We start from the raw sequence: 12,011 nt of genomic DNA on the forward strand, positions 1-12,011 counted from the left end.
TAACAACCAAATGCTTCAGATTCTTCCTGTAAGTATTTGAATCCACCTAGTTTTATACAGTGGAATAAAACAATGAATTTAGAGGAAGCGTATATTTGATGAAAGAATGAAGGGTTTAGGAAGAAGAGCATGTACTTTAGATATGGAAAAATAGTTACATTTTATATAAGACTTCATGCAAAAGACATTTCAGGTTATGAAGTTCACTAAAGGTTAGTAAGCTTTAGAAGTATATGAGCACAACTTTGTAATTCCTGCCCCTCCTGAAACTGATTGTCTCTATTCACACAAACAGTCATAACTGTTTCAACTGTTTAATCTTGAAATTAATCATAAAGACACTCCTTTTATGAAATGTCAAGTATCATTTTTTAATCTAGTAAGTTAAACTGTGGGGCAGAATTCACCTTCCTAGTTTTCTATTAAGTTGAAGAAAGAAAAATACAACACATAAAAACATTTTCTGCTGCAGCTAGTCAATGTCTAATTGATTATTGATGGTATTTTTCAGAAACAGATCCTACACTGAAACAATTTCAGTGCAACTTCAAGTAACTGATGCAAAGAAAAGTTGTTTTCCATGGTATTGTAAGCAAGAAATAGCATATGAACAATTAATTGGCTTTAGATCTTTATTATTTATAACTGTGCTTACGTTCCCAACTATTTGAATCCCGTGTTTAACTGTATGGAAGCTTTCTTGAAATAAGTTTAGGATTTTCTAATGAAGCACGATGAATCTCAGATATCTGATACATGTATTTTCACTTGCTAATCCCAGAAAAAAAAAAGTAATATGTCTTTTGTCCACCCAAACAGTGTATGGAAATATGCTCCTGTGAAAGCCAAAATAAAGGAACCATGACAAGGTCTCAAGTAAATTATATGGGAGCAGTGATCTCTGAGATACTGCGGTATAAATGAGGAGAATTTCCACTCCTGAAATTCTGCACCAGGATCTTTAGTGGTGCCACTTTATGCTATTTAGTTAATGTGAAATAGAATCATAGAGTCATAGCATCATAGAATGTTAAGGCGTTGGAAGGGACCTTAAAGATCATCTAATCTCAAGCACCCTAGCATGGGCAGGTTTCTCAAGGCCTTATCCAGCCTGGCCTTGAACACTGCCACGGATGGGGCATCCACAACTTCTCTGGGCAACCTGTTCCAGTGCCTCATCACCCTCACAGTAAAAAATTTCTTCCTCATTTCTAAGCTGCATTTCCCCTCTTTCAATTTTTATCCATTACTCGTTGTCCTATCACTACAGTTTCTGATGGAAAGTCCCTCTCCAGCTTCCCTGTAGGCCCCCTTCAGGTACTGAAAGGTTGCTGTGAGGTCTTCATGCAATCTTCTCTTCTCCATGCTGAACAACCCAACTTTCTCAGCCTGTCTTCGTAGGGGAGCACTCCAGTCCTCTTATCAACTTTGTGGCCTCCTCTGAACTTGCTCCAACAGTTCCATGTCCTTCTTATGCTGGGGACACAAGAATTGTGTGCAGTATTCCAAGTGGGCTCTCACAATCGCAGAGTAGAAGGGAGGAATCACCTCCCTTGACCTGCTGGCCATGCTATTTTTGATGCAGCCCAGGATTTCATTGGTTTTCTGGGCTGCAAGCACACACTGCCAGCTCATGTTAAGTTCTTCATCAGCCATCACCCCCAAGTCTTTCTCCACAAGGCTACTCTCAATCACTTCTCCACCCAACCTGTAGGTGTGTCTGGGATTTCCACAACCATGTGGATCTTGTAGGATCCATGTAGGATCTTGCACTTGACCTTATTGAACTTCATGAGATTTGCATTGTCCCACCTCTCAAGCCTGTCAAGGTCTCCCTGGATGGCATCCCTTTCCTCCAGCATGTCGACTACACCACACAGCTTGGTGTCATCAGCAACTTTGCTGAGGGTGCACTTGATCCCACTGTCAGTGGGTAATCACACATGTAAATGGATAAATGGATATGCTGGTGGTGATATCAGAAATACATGTCCTATCAGACCAACATCCAAATATGAGGCTATGAGAATTGCAGTATCTGAAAAAAACTCACACAAACTACCCAACTGTATAGTTCTGTGCAAAATATTTAGGGGACTGATACTGATATAGGTAATTTATCACACTATAATAAAAACAAAGTCTATATTTACATCAAAGCTCAGACTCTTTAGTTATCTTGTGATAATGTAATAAATGAAGAATCAAGATATTACAGGGGTTTTGTCACTATGGAAAAGTAAAGTGTGTGTACCAAGTTTCAGATGACCACTATTTAACCATTCAAACTATTCTATGACTTTGTTTAAATTGTATGATTTTTTTGATAATGCACCTGTTTTACTAATTTCTTAATGAACTTTTAACCCTTTCAGTTGCTACGAGTCTTTGCAGAAGTCGAGTTAAACATTGATCTTCTCTTGCATCTGCACTTGTTTTCTAGATATAAATAGCTAAAAAAAATCAACATTTGATGTTGTACATTCAGGAACTTGACTTATTCAGTGAGTGGAATGAAAAATTAACCTCTCTGCTACATTATTTTCAAAATGCCCACCTAATTTGTATAATTTCTTCCCTTAGAATACTCTTGAATTCTCACTTGCCTGTGTTTTCAAAAATGTACATCACTCATACTACTCTATGCAGTGTATGTCCAGTTATGCTTATTTCCTGTGATTTCTTCCTTCTTTTCCATATAACAGCAAGATTCATAAATGGTTCACTGAGGTAGCTTGCACTACTGGTGTCGGCAGTACACTGTCATTATTACCACAAATATAAGACTCTCATTTCTCATTCCATGTAGAATGACACAGAGATCTGATGATACGGTAGTGTTTTGATAACCCTTGGCTCCCTTGAAACTACGCACATACTTACTAGTAAACATGCAAATTAGGTTCAGAAGTTAAATATGCATTGCGAGGATAGGTTAGGTTAACAGCCACTGTGTACAAGATACATTGCAAATGAAAATGTGTGTTCTGGCTTCTTTCTTTTTCCATGGTTCACTCAAGGAAAGGGAAACATAAGGAAAGGATATGGCATTAGTATTTACAACCTTCATTGCTTTTCTTAAATGGTAGCCAATACATGACCTATCCTGGTAACTGACTGAATCTTATTTCTGTGATGAAATATGACGAAGATATCAGCAATCTTGTAAAGGAAGGATCAGTCTCTTTCTCTTCCTTATTGTCAACCAGTACAACTCACCGAGTGCTACTGATATAGCATGCAGTTTGTGCTCACTTAAATATAAATTAAGCTATAAGATTCCAGCTTTGGAAGAAGAGATATGGCTCTGCTTATCATGTTAAATGAGTACTGTATCCTTTGCCTGACAGAGACAGATAAGATTTAATCCATTCATTTATTTAACTAATTGCTTCTTAAATGCTCTGAAGTGAACGATATACAGTCAGAGAAAAGTCATGCTGATAGCCATAATTATTACATTTCTATGGTAATTAGGAGATGCAGTAGGAAGGTACAGTGTCAGAATGGTTAAAGAGCTTCAATACAAAATCCTGCAGCAAGGTTCAGCCTATATTCATACTGAAAGCCAGCATCAAGTTGTAAATGAATGCCTGAACCTCCAAACTGTGGAAGCCATACAGAAGCTGTGGTTGGCCCTTTGCTGCCCTTACTGCTCTAGTGTCTTAACCATGCTCCACATTAAAGTCACAACAAACTTGAATCTGATTACATGTACAGATGTATAATGAAACAAATTCTATTTGCAGTCAGAAAGGGACAGAGACCAAGTTTAAGTCACCTATGGCAGTCTTGTCTTTCTCCTCCTCCACTCTTGTAACATTTTCCCCAGAATTCTTGTCAGAGGCCAACACAAATGCAGTTTTTCCTCATTGCAGATGAAATGCAATACAACATGAAGTTTGTAACACCACATCCTATGTATAGCAACTAAGGATGAAGATTGACTTGTGAAAAACATCAAGTGGAAATTCTCACATGGCACCTTGCAAACAGACATTGTTGAAAACTGCCTGTGACACACAGGACCTGATGTAAGAGCAGACTACTCCTCAGCATTTATGTGACAGGTACTCTCTTTGGGATTAGGCCTTACATTTATTAGATTTTTCTCAAATTTGTTATCTATTTTGCTATAAAGAACTTCAGTGAGTTTCAGACACTTAGTTTCTCAGTGAACAAGTTTCTCAGCTTGTTCACTGAGGACTTTTAATACAAGGCACAAGGTTTGGGCCCAGGAAGTGCTTGAGCTTCTTTGGTGCTGAACTTTGGAAGTGTACTCTAAGGAAATACTATGAAATTGTTCTATTCTTCTGCTCATCCCTCTGGCTACCCTTTCAAGCTCACTGATAGAGGCAAAACATTTTAGAAGATGATTTTTTTTTTCTTTGACCTAGAGAGACATGCATTTGATAGATGGATTGCTCTGTAGAAAAAAAAATTAGTTGGATGGTCACACTCAAAGAGTTGCAGACAACGTCCCAGGAGAAGAGCAGTGATGAGTGGTGTTCATCGGGGACCAGCACTTTTTAACATCCCTGTCAGTGACATGGACAGTGGGATTGAGGGCACCCTCAGCAAGTTCACTGATGACACCAAGCTGTGTGGTGTGGTTGACATGCTGTAGGGAAGGAATACCATCCAGAGGGACCTTGACAGGCTAAAAAGGTAGGCCCATGCAAACCTTATGAAGTTCAACAAGGGCAAGTGCAAGGTCCTGCACCTGGGTCAGGGCAATTCCAAGCACAAGTACAGACAGAGTGGAGAATGGATCAAGACTAGTTCTGGGGAAAAAGACTTGGGGTATTTGTGGATGAAAAGGTTGACATGACTGGACAATGCGTGCTTGCAGCCCAGAAAGCCAATCGCATCCTGGGCTTCATCAAGAAACGTGACCAGCAGGTCAAGGGAGATGATGCTCCCCATTTACTCTGCTCTCATGAGACCCCACCTGGAGTACTGTGTCCAGCTCTGGGGCCCACAACACAAGAAGTATATGGTTCTGTTGGAACGAGCCCAGAGAAATGCCCCTAAGTTGATCACAAAGGTGAAACATCTCTCCTGTGAAGACAGGCTGAGGAGTTCTGACTGTTCAGCCTGGAGAAGAGAAGGCTCCAGGGAGACCTTAGCATAGCCTCCCAGTACTTAAAGGTGACAACTTTACAAGAAGGCTGGAGAGGGACTTCTCACAGGGGCATGTAGTGAAATAAAAAGAGGAATGGCCTTAAGCTGAAGGAGAGTGGGTTTAGATTAGATATTAGGAAGAAATTCTTTGCTATAAGGTTGGTGAGGCACTGGAACAAGTTGCCCAAGAGGCTTTAGATTCCCCATTCCTGGAAGTGTTTGAGAGCTGCATGCAGCTCTGAGCTACCTGGTCTACAGAGTGGCATCCCTGCCCACAGCAGCGAGGTTGGAACTAGATGACCTTAAGGTGCCTTCCAACCCCAACCATTCTATGACTCTGTATGACACCATGACTTAGTCTCTCACAATATGGCTGTTCTCATACTATATTTGACATGTCAGTAATTCCATTTGCCTTCTAGACTTTCAAAAATTGCCCACCCCGGAACTAGCCTGATGCAGATCAGCACATAAGCAGTACTGGAGCAGAACCTCAAAATTACTGAAGAAGTTGTTCTGTTTTCAGAAACATTAAATTAAATTAATTCTTCAAATATGTTAAGACCAGTCAAAACTGGTTGCATTGATTTTCGATACATGTTCAGCTGGCAATTCTGTTATGTTAATAACTAGAATATCCCCATTTTCACCACAGATAGTTCAAGAACAAAATTATCAAACTGAAGTAAGGGAAATTTAAATGGAATATTTGGGAAAACTGTATTAACACTAAGAGGTCAGAAGTAAATGTGTTTGGATAATTGTAAAACTTACTGATTTTTAAGCTATCAGGCATGGTTTACATTGTTGATTCTGCCACAGACAGGAGGATGGAGCAGATATCTTACAAAGTTTCTTATAGCAATATTTTCTATGATTCTATTAACCATCTACTGAATCTGTAGAAAAACACTATGTAATCAGCTGCAGGCATAACTTTATTACCAACAGGCTCAAACTCAAGCCAGTAATATGTAGAGATCCTATTAAAATTACCCTGATCCATATAGTTGCCCCCTTGCCTCCCCAGTTATTTTACGCAAGTGTGTTGCAGTGCTTAACGGGAAAAAAAATTAGTTAAAATCTTTCTAAATAAAAGAAATCAGAGTGACAAAAAGTAGCCCAGGCTTTTTCAACAGAGCACAGACTCTTCCAGGAAACGTTGGCAAAATGGTATTTGGTCCCATCTTACCATTATAGAGAGATGCAATTTGGGTCTGACTCAAGCTTCCACTGGATATTGATTGCAGGAAACAAGACTGACAGAAACAGTTAAAATATGCAAAACTCAATATCCACCTCCTTTTGACATTCAGTAATTTGTACAAAAAGCAACAGATAATTTTTGTAGATAACTGCTGTATTTTTCAACAGTTCTTGCAAGTATAATGCAACAGTGAATAAACCTCTCCATGAACCCACTCCTCCTCGAAATGTATGTCCTACTATCAGTTGACTTATGGATACTGTCCAAGAAACTTTACTTATTTCAGCTTTAACTAGCAGCAATATAAATTAAACAGTAAACAGAATAATAAAATGTTTGGGGTTGGAAGGGACCTTAAAGATCATCCAGTTCCAACCCCTCTGTCACGGGCAGGGACACCTCCCACTAGACCAGGTTGCTCAAAGGCCCAACCAACCTTGCCTTAAACACTTCCAGAGATAGGGCATCCACAACTACTCAGGGCAACCTGTTCCAGTGCCTCATCATCCTCACAGAGAAGAATATCTTCCACAAATTTGTGATATTTAATGTAAGTTTTTGATCTGAAGCATCTTAATAATTTATAGTGTTCATTTTCTTATGTTAATTTTTAAAGAAAGCGTGGTATTTGATCAAATGGGAGACTGAACCTGCATTATATAGAGCCCTCTATTTGTACTTGGGCAAGCTCAGTCACTCAGTTTATTCTTCTCATACTCTGTATCACCATTTTATATAAGCTCTGAAATAAAAGAATGTTCATGGAAAGAGGGAAAATATTCAATATTCATGACTATTCTGTTACTGCTTAGACTCTGCAAGCATGGCAAGGATTCAGCATAACTAAAATACAAGGAGAAGAGTGTGAAATTATTCTTCCAGTTAAGTGTAGAACTAACAGATACAGATATATCATAACGTATATAGTATGCACATTATTCTAAATGCCATTTTCTTTAATTAGTTCTATGTCAACATATATGACATGTAATTATATTTATATCCAGAAGTTTTAAGTAACACACACTAGCACAGAGGCTTGTAGGCTTGGTAGTTTCCTGCCAAACCCATTCTATGTTTTTTATTTCTTTAGTCCTATGGGAGCACCAGTGTTTCTTCTCCAGCCCAGGTAGGAAGTTTGCTTAATCAGTAGCCTCCAAAGATAGTACCCATCTCTAAGGTTCACAACTCTTACCAATCCATCTGACAAAGTCTTGTACCTCAAAGTCATTAAGGTAGGTCTTCTCATTTCTCTCTATATTTAGCAGCTATCAGTTTGCTATTCATAGTGAAAGTACAATTATTAGATAAAGCTACTGCTGCTATCAAAACTCCATTGTTTTAGGTGCCAAACAATAAAAGGTAAGAGAAGACACATTAATAATCCAGTATGATTATGACTCTCTTGTCAAGTGATATGGTGGAGTATGACAGAGAACAATAAATAGGTGAGAACGTCATCATCAAAGTATCATTATGCATGCTTATAATACATATTAAGGAGGATGGACTTATGGTCCTTACTGAAAAGGTAGAATTCAATGAGCTGTTTATTAGAAAATAAAGTAAAAACTATACAGATTTTCATTTGGAGGATTTTGTTTTTCTCCATCCAAAGGAAGGAATGTGGACAAAATTCCTGCAGACATATTGAAGGCAAAAGCAACAATCACAGTGAGTATCATGAGACTACTAAGTCATGTAAGACCTATGAGGGAAAGTCTTAATGGGACCCGATCCCTTATGTGTGGGAAAAGATATAAAGACACTGAATGGGTACCAAGCCCTGTGATAAAAGAATGATTTGACCTTAATGCTTATAATAAGGGGACTCAGTGCAGCTGGCATCTGAGCCAAACAGCAATAAGATATAATCTTTGAAGTGTGTGACCATGGTTGTCTTTTCAGAACAAGGCACATCTTTGTTACTTAAAAGGTTAAGGAAGGAATTAGAAGTAAATTGATATTTACCGATTTGGAATATAGTATCTAAACAAGATTTCATGATTTTATTTTAGAAAACAAAGTTAGTGAGAAACACATCATAATTGTGCAAATACCATTGTGCAAATACCAATACTAAATTTATTTCAGAGAAGTATACATGAACCTTGCCAATGCATTGTAATGACCAACATAAATGCTCAGTGTTGAGAAGTAGCAGGATCATCTGTGTCAGTCAAGAGTCGCAGGAAGGGGAGGGTGGACACAGCTAGAGCCACACAAAACTTTCATTGAAATTGTTTTACCTCTAGTTACTTCTCATTTAAGCAAATTGTTAGCTCAGAGCTATAATACATGAGAATAAAAAGGATCATATCAACATGGTAGAGCAAAATTAGAGCCTTAATCTTTGCTTAGAAGATATGCACTGAGTGTGGCAAGGTGATATAAGGAGTTTTATGAACAGGGGATCACTGCAAGAATAGGCTGGGACAGGCATTGTAACACAAATGCAACAGAAAAATTTAAATGTGACTAGACATGGAAGAACAGCAGTGGTAATAAGGAGTATTGGAAAGAATGAGTTAAATTAAGTTTGCAGAACCTCACGGCAAAGTTTCAATTAAGTTTTGGGCAGTGCCTGAGCCTTAGGGAGAAGTTCAAATTTTCTTCAAAATCAGTACTCCAAGCAAGTTAGTATTGGGTTCTAAATATTAAATTAAATGTGATTTTTGTTTGTTTCAGTTCCTCACAGATTGTCCACACTGTAAACATTTTACTGGTAACATTATTGTGTTTTATATAAATATGGAGAATTTTCTTAACATGAGCCAGATCACATTTTAAACAAGAGCCATGTAAAAAGGATGGCCCTAATTAAACAGAGGACTGCTGGCAGTACTATTGCAATACATAGAAATCTTGTGCCGTTTCCTGTCTTTTTTTTATTGAGCGTGAAATCCACAACAGATTTCCTGCCACCTAGGTAGAACCGAACAAGGCACACTCTCACACTAAATCTTCCCTGCAAATGTATAAGCCAGTACTGTACAAAACCACAGCATTGGCTGTGGGTCTATATAGAAGTTTGTGTTTACTTGTACCAACCCAGCCAGTTCTACAGGGGACATTGAGACAGTTTAGCATGCACAGTAAACCAGATCTCTATCACTGAACATGCTTTAGTAAAATAGAAGAAGTTCTTCACTTTGGCAGCTCTTCTCAGCTGCCACACATCAGAGTTCACTTTTTGGAAGAATGGCAACTTTAAGCAGTAATGGAAGTAGTTAACATGGTGAAAAAGGGGCACATAGAACTCACGTAGTCAATGTTTCGTATGTTCAGGTAAACATTCTACTCTCCTCTAAGTATTGCTTCCTAGAAGGACCAATAAAAGGCAGAGGAGAGTAAAGATCAGAAAAAAATAATGAAGTCAAGGTAAGTGTTGAAGTAGAAAATGCAGGAAGCTGGCTGCACAGTGGAGTGGCAGACCTGGTTTAGTGCAGTTATCTGTACTTCGACATACTGTGTGCAGTGATCATGAGAACTCCATCAGTACAAGAAACATTCTAATCATTCACTACAAACACTTCATACTGTTTAATGAACCACTGTTTCCACCCTCTTGTGACTGTTGTGCCTTTGATCATGAGTAATTATTTGAACAGTAGTTTTTCATACATATTCAATTATAGAACTTTTCAGCAATTGCACTTGCAAAAAGACAATTATCATCTTTCTTCGTGTACTCAAAAAGAATAAAACTAGAAGGAAATATCTCTTCATATTCACAAATTTCTCTATTGTGGCTATATTTTCTCAACCAGTTTGTAAATTACTATGGCTTAATTTGTGTTCAAGTAGAGTATATCCTCCTGGAAATTATCTTATCTTGACAGGAATATCTGAAGAGGGAGTGAGTCCAGTTTTGTCCTAGTTACTGCTTTATATAAAATTTGTAAATTTTAGTTTGTTTTACTTTTTTTCCCACTGTAGCTAAAGTGCAGAAATAGCTAGTGTTTTACTCTCTGTAAAGAATCAAAATCAAGTCACTCTTTGTGCTTTGAAATAGCAAAACATGTTCCAGTTGTTCAGCATAAGGCACATTGTTCTTCCTCTGATAATGTTTAAGACTCTTTTTTTGTGGCAGCATTTATAGTCTCTATTATAACATAGTCTCTATGTCTCTAGGGTCTCTAGAGTCTCTACAGCATCTGTAGTCTCTTCCTACCATGCAGAAGAGAATAAATATTTCTAGTTTTTTCCCCCTACTTAGAAGTCTGAGCATGAAATTAGTTCATCTTCTGCCACAGAATGTTTCTTTATTAAGTTAGTTTGTACAGATATGTAAGAAAAGCATGTTTATGTCCAGGGCAGTGATTAAAACCCTGAATAACATCGGGTCTAATATGGAACTCCTGTCTGTTCAGTTGGTTTTTTGTGATTACTGCATTTTGCCAATCGGAATATTATTTAACATGTGTTTTACTGCTACTTTGTAATGTTGATTTTTTTTTCACTGCAATATGATATGATGCTTAATGGAAAGTTTATAAAATGTAGTGTATCTACACAGTTACTTTTATCTGTCAACCTTGTTATCTTTTTAAAGAAAATCTAATTTACTTCATAAGGTCTACATTTCCTTTGAGACCTATTAGCTATTACAATGCCTTCATTCTCTCTTTCACAAATCCTGTAGCAGAAATTGTATAATGTTGGCTGGTTTATATACCACAGGGTTGTCCCATATACTTTTCTGATGATAATTGCGATTTTGTATGCTATGTATCAGGGATATGATTTAATTCAATAATTTTGAATATAGAGTGTGTAGATGTTTCCCAAAGAATCCAAAGGATTAAAAAAAAAAAACAACCTAACATCAATATGCCTAATTTGCTGAATAAAAGTTAACATACTCATTTCCACTGAATCTGCAAAGAGACTGAAAATTATTCATCTAATCATTAAGACAATAGTTTGCTGCAGGAACATAGCATATAAGAAAATCCGTGCTTGTTTTGTTACTTATGAATCATTAATCATGAGTCACCAACGAAAGTTGACAGCTTATCCAATAAAACAACCAGGCAGTTAATTACTGAATCTACTAAAATTTACAGTATATTTTTTATTTGCTAGTACTTATTACTACTAATATTATTTTATCAGTGAGCTGGAGATTTAAAACTGATAATTTTCTATTTCAGACCTCTTGTCTAAGGTATAATCCATTACCTAGACCATCTCTGACAGAAGTTCATCCAACAGTTTCAACATATCTATTTATGGAAATTCTGCTGCTTTTTCAAGTAGCCCACTTGAGTGTTGAACTAGCCTTTTAATGCGCAAGTTTTTCTTAATATCTAATATAAATGGTCCTTGCTACCAATTAATCTAAATAATTCACATTCTGTCTGTTACAGAGATGAAAACACTTGATCACTGTCCTCTTTGCAATAACCTTTTATGTATTTGAAACCTGTTATCATAGCCCTTCTTCATTTTTCTCTTTACCAGACTAAACAAATGAAATTTTTTCATACCTCCTTGGAAGTCATGTTTTCTAAACTGTTTATCATCTGTATTATTTATGACAAATTATCTCCAATTTCTGTTCTTTCAGAAAAAGTGTCTCCTCCCCTGCAAGTGCTCAGGAATATAAAGTAGCATGAAATAAACACATCCTAAATCAAGCAAGAGACATGCTTTTAATAACTTTCTGGAAAGACAT

General features: G+C 37.3%; 1 protein-coding gene across 1 annotated transcript in view; it reads left to right on the forward strand.

Moving 5' to 3' along the window:
• The window catches only part of FGF10 (fibroblast growth factor 10), a 107,057-nt gene that overhangs the window by 67,410 nt on the left and 27,636 nt on the right, over positions 1–12,011 (forward strand). The window lies entirely within an intron of this gene.

Source organism: Manacus candei, unplaced genomic scaffold (assembly GCF_025592945.1).
Source record: "Manacus candei isolate 608988 ecotype Guabito, Panama unplaced genomic scaffold, ASM2559294v1 h1tg000061l, whole genome shotgun sequence".
Taxonomy (NCBI): domain Eukaryota; kingdom Metazoa; phylum Chordata; class Aves; order Passeriformes; family Pipridae; genus Manacus; species Manacus candei.